The sequence below is a fragment of the Nannospalax galili genome, unplaced genomic scaffold (assembly GCF_000622305.1).
Source record: "Nannospalax galili isolate Female #2095 unplaced genomic scaffold, S.galili_v1.0 scaffold278, whole genome shotgun sequence".
In the NCBI taxonomy this organism is placed as follows: domain Eukaryota; kingdom Metazoa; phylum Chordata; class Mammalia; order Rodentia; family Spalacidae; genus Nannospalax; species Nannospalax galili.
This window is the reverse complement of record NW_008347536.1, coordinates 6,738,085-6,744,084: the sequence shown is the minus strand read 5'-3', so window position 1 is coordinate 6,744,084 and position 6,000 is coordinate 6,738,085.

Below are 6,000 nucleotides of genomic sequence, written 5' to 3'. Positions count from 1 at the left end.
TTCAACCCAAATCCCAGGACTACCTTCCCAAACCAGATTAACCACTTGCCCTACAATAGATCCCTACATTCTCACTTAGGCGGCCCCCTCACCAGCAATTTCCCAGCCTCAGGATCAGGCAGACAGACCTGCTCTTCCAGGATTCTGGGAAATCAGATCAAGCTCACTGCCTCCCTCTCCCATTTCTCTCATCCACCTACATTCTGACCCCTGCTTGCCTCTCTCACAGGCCAGCTCCACCCCCACCCTATCCCCTGATGGTTTTTCTCACAGGGAGGCCCAGCTTTGGCCCAACTCATTCTCTACTGGAGGACTAGCTACTCCATTCCTCTCATTACTGTCCCTGCAGGCCTCTCTCACAGGTTGTCTCCTATTCCTTAAACCCAAATCCCAGGACTACCCTCCCAAACCAGATTAACCACGGTACCATAGATCCCTAAATTCTTGCCCAGGCAGCACCCTCACCAGCAAATTCCCAGCATCAGGATCAGGCAAACAGACTTGCTCAGCCAGGACTCTGAACCAAAATTAAATTAAACAAAAGCATAGTAAAAGTTCCTGTTGAACACATAACTGACAAAAAACATCCATATGCCCAGATGACAATGCAAAAACACAAATAATGTAAAAAACCAGGAAAATATGTCCCCAGCAAAACTCACCAGTCCTACAGAAGGGCAGAGCATTGAGAACGACCCTATAGAACCCCAGGACACAGAATTTAAAAGAACAATGTTAAACATGATCAAAGAATTATAAGAAAACACAGACAAACAACTCAAAGAACTCAAAGAGGAAAAGCATAAACTTTGGACAGAAACTCAAAAATGCACAAATATGCAGCTTAATGAAATATCAAAAACAATTCATAATTTGAAAAGCTAATTCACTAAAGAGATAGAAATAGTGAAGAAAACCCAAGTGGAAATGAACACAGGACTGAAAGACTCAATAAACCAAGTAAAAACAATAGGAGAAAGTCTCACAAGCAGAATGAATGAAATGGAAAATGGAATATCTATCAAGACTGAAGGATAAATTTGAATATCTGGACTCCTTATACAAAGATTATGCAAAATTACAAAAAAAAAAAACAGGAATGGAATACTCAGGAAATGTGGGACAACATGAAACAACCAAATCTATGTTTTATAGGCATACAGGAAGGAGAAGAAAATCAAACCAATGTCATCGAACAGATCTTCAATAGAATTATAGAAGAAAACTTCCCTGAATTAAGGAAAGATATGCCTATAGAGATTCAAGAAGCACAGGGAATACCATTAAGACATGATCAGAACAGAAAATCCCCCACAACATATCATAGTAAAAACATTAAATGTACAGAACAAAGAGAGGGTACTTACTGAAAGCTGCTAGAGAAAAATAAGTTACATGTAAAGGAAAACCCATCAGAATAACAGCTGACTTTTCAATGCAAACTATGAAAGCCAGAAGAGCCTGGAACAAAGTATTCCCAGTTCTAAACAACCATGGATGCCAACCCCCAATATTTTATCCAGCAAAACTATCTACCAAGGTCGAAGGGGACCAGAAACTTTTCCATGATACGAATTGACTGAAAGAATTCATGCCTTCCAAACCAGCACTACAGAGACTACTTGAAGTAATACCAAGGACCAAAGAAAGGAATGAGTATTTCAAAAGGCTACAGAAAGAAAATAAAGGTGTATCAATGGAAACACAAAATAGGGCCACAAACACAAAGAAATTAAAGTGACAGCACCTTTCAATATTAACACTAAATATCAATGGCCTCAACTCCCCTGTCAACTCCCCTGATCCATGGGCTGGTGCAATGGATCAAGAAAGAAAAACCATCTTTTTGTTGCCTTCAAGAAACTCATCTCACTTTCAAGGATAAACATTATCTTAGAGTGAAATGATGTAATAAAAATATTCCAAACAAATGGCCCTAAGAAGCAAGCAGGTGTTGCAATTTCAATGCCTGACAAAATAGACTTCAAATTAAAATTCATCAGAAGAGATAAGGAGGGTTACTTCATTCTAATCAAAGGAACAATTGACCAAGAAGATATTACAATTATGAACATTTATGCACCAAACTCTGGAGAACCCAATATCATAAAATCAGTAGTTCAAGACTATAGAACAGAGATTGGCACCAACTCAGTGATAGTGGGCAACTTTAATACCCACTTTCTTCAATAGACAGGTCAACTGGACAAAGAATAAACAGACATCTGAATTAAATGACACAATATATGAAATAGATCTAACAGATATATAAACAATATTCCACCCAACCACCAAAGAATACACTTTCTGCTCAGCAGCTCATGCAAGTTATTCTAAAATTGACCACATTCTGAGGCATAAAACAAATCTCAATAAATACAAAAAAACTGAAATAATTCCATGCCTTCTATCAGACCATAGAGCAATAAAGCTTATAATCAACTGCAAAAGAAGTTCTAGTAAATACACGAACTCATGGAGATTAAACAACACACTCCTGAATCAAGAATGGGTCACAGAAGAAACTAAGAAAGAAATAAAAGTATTCCTGGAACAAAATGAAAATGAGAACACATCACAACAAAACCTCTGGGACTCCCTAAAAGTGGTCCTAAGAGGTGAGTTTATAGCTCTTAGTGCCTACATTAAAAAATCAGAAAGAGCACATGTAAACAACTTGACAATACAACTCAAGACTCTGGAAAGGCTAGAACAAACAAACCCCAAACTTAGTAGATGAGTGGAAATAAAACTCAGAGCATAAATTAATGAACTAGAAACAAAGAAAATAATACAAAAAATTAATGAATCTAAGAGCTGGTTCTTTGAAAAGTTAAACAGACCCTTAGCCCAGTTAACCGAAAGAAAGAAAAAAAGAAAGAAAGAAAGAAAGAAAGAAAGAAAGAAAGAAAGAAAGAAAGAAAGAAAGAAAATCCAAATTAACAAAATCAGAGATGAAAGAAGAAACATCTCAACGGACATCAAAAAAATCCAAAACATTGTGAGGGAATACTTTAAAAATCTATACTCTATTAAATTTAAAAACCTAAAAGAAATGGATGAATCTCTAAAATTATGGCCACCACCAAAGCTAAGCCAAGAGGAGATCAACAGCCTAAACAGACCCTTAACAAATAAGGAAATTGAAGCAGTAATAGAAAACTTCCCAACTAAAAAAGCCCAAGCACAGATGGATTCACAGCAGAATTCTACTAGATTTTCAAAGAAAATCTACCACCAGTACTGCTTAACTTATTCAAAAAGATAGAAACAGAGAGAGAACTCCCAAACTCCTCCTATGAAGCCAGTATCACTCTAATACTAAAACCAGGTAGAGATTAAAAAAAAGAAGAAAGAAAGAAAAGAAAAACTATAGACCCATATCTTTAATAAACATAGATGCAAACATACTCAGCAAAATACTTGCAAACCACATAGAGACACACATCAAAAAGATCATCCACCATGATCAAGTCAACTTTATTCCAGAGATGCAGGGATGGTTCAACATCCGTAAGTCAATAAGTGGTAATAAAACATATAAATGGACTTAAAGACAAAAACCACATGGTCATCTCAATAGATGCAGAAAAGTCATTTGACAAAATCCAACATGCATTTATATTAAAAGTCCTAGAAGGAGTTGGTCTAAAGGAAACATACCTAACATAATTAAAGCTGTATACAACAAACCCATAGCTAACATCATCCTAAATGGAGAAAAACTGGAAGCATTTCCATCAAAATCAGGAACCAGACAAGGATGTCCACTATCTCCACTCCTTTTCAACATAGTGCTTGAAATCCTTGCTAGAGCAATAAGGTAAAAGCAATAGGAAAAGAAGAAGTCAAATTATCCCTATTTGCAGATGATATATTATACATATGAGATCCCAAAAATTCCATTAGAAAATAGTTAGAATTGATTAATGCTTTCAGTAAAGTGGGAGGATACAAAATCAACTTACAAAAATCAGTAGCCTTTCTATATACCAATAACAAGCAATAAGAAAAAGCACTAGAGGAAACCCTCCATTCACAATAGCTCCAAAAAGTTCTAGGAATAAGCTTAACCAAAGACATTAAAGATCTCTACAATGAAAATTTCAGAACTCTAAAGAAAGAGATAGAGGAATACACTAGGAAATGGAAAGACCTACCATGCTCATGAATTGGTAGAATCAATATTGTGAAAATGACCATCTTACCAAAAGTGATTTATAGATTCCATGCAATCCCAATCAAAATACCCATGACATTCTTCACAGAGCTTGACAAAAATAATCCTAAAATTCGTATGAAATCACAAAAGAGCTCAGATAGCCAAATCGATCTTGGGCAAAAAGAGTAATGCTGGGGGATCACCATACCAGATCTCAACTTATATTACAGAGCTATAGTCATAAAAACAGCATGGTATTGGCACAAAAATAGACACATAGATCATTGGAACACAATAAAAGACTCAAACATGAGTTCATATAATTTCAGACACCCATAGTTGACAAAGGTGCTAAGAATACACAATGAAGGAAAAATAGCATCTTCAACAACTGGTGCTGGCAAAACTGCATCTCCACCTGCAGAAAAATGAAAAGACCCTTATCTTTCACCCTGTACAAAAGTCAACTCAAAATGGATCAAAGACCTCAATATAAAGCCTGAAACTCAGAAACTGCTAGAAGACAGCATAGGCAGCACCCTCCAACATATAGACATTGGAATGGACTTTCTAAACCAGTCACCAGCTGCTCAGGCACTAAGCTCAACAATCAATAAGTGGGACCTCATTAAATTACAAAGTTTCTGTACAGCAAAAGAAACAACTAAGGAAGGGAAGAGGAAACCCAGAGTGGGAGAAAATCTTCACCAGCTACACATCCAACAGAGGATTAATATCTAGAATACACAAAGAGCTCAAAAAAGAAGAAATAAGAAGATAAACAACCCAATAAAAAGATGGGTGATAGACATAAACAGAGAGTTCTCAAGCAAATAAAAATTGCGAAGAAGCACTTTAAAAAGTGCTCACCAGCATGGCATGCTCGCTCACGCCTTTAATCCCAGCACTTGGGAAGCAGAGGGAGGTGGATCTTTGTGAGTTTGAGGCCAGCCTGGTCTACATAGTGAGTTCCAGGACAGCTGGGACTACAAGGGGACCCTATCTCAAAAAGCCAAAAAAAAAAAGTGCTCACCATTCTTAGTAATTAGAGAAATGCAAATCAAAACCACTTTTAACATTTCATCTTACCCCAGTCAGATTGGCCAAGATCAAGAGAACCAATGACTCCAGATGCTGGAGAGGATGTGGAGAAAGAGAAATACTCATCCACTGCTGGTGGGAATGCAAACTTGTGCAACCACTATGGAAAGCAGTGTGGAGAACCCTCAAAAAACTAAAAATGAGCCTACCATATGATCCAGTGATACCACTTCTTGGCATATATCTTAAGGACTCATCATACTGTAGAGACACCTGTACATCCATATTTGTTGCTGCTCGCTTCGCAATAGCTAAGAAACAGAAACAACCTAAATGTCCTTCAATTAACGAATGGTTAAGGAAAATCTGGTATATCTACTCAATGGAGTTCTACTCAGCAGTAAGAAAAGATGAAATTATGAAATTTGAAAGTAAATGGCTGGAGCTAGAGTGTTATTCTAAGTGAAGTAACACAAAGGCAGAAAAGCAAACAACATATGTTTTCCCTCATTTACAGATTGTAACACCAACCCCTTATATGTGAGTATATAAATTCTGAAGTAACACCAGGAACCAGGTAAAGGCAAAAGATACATGGAGGTAAAAGAAAAGAAACAACCTGAAAAGGAGATAGTAGGGAACAGATGCTACCTGAGGGAGGTGGAAAAATTGTGAGTAATTGGCAAGGAGGAGAGGAGGAAGGGACATGCAAGGGACCATGGTGAGGGGAAGGGAGGGAAGTCAGGAATGGAAAGATGGCGGGAGTCAGGAGGTATTGAAGGGAGGGTGGGAATAAT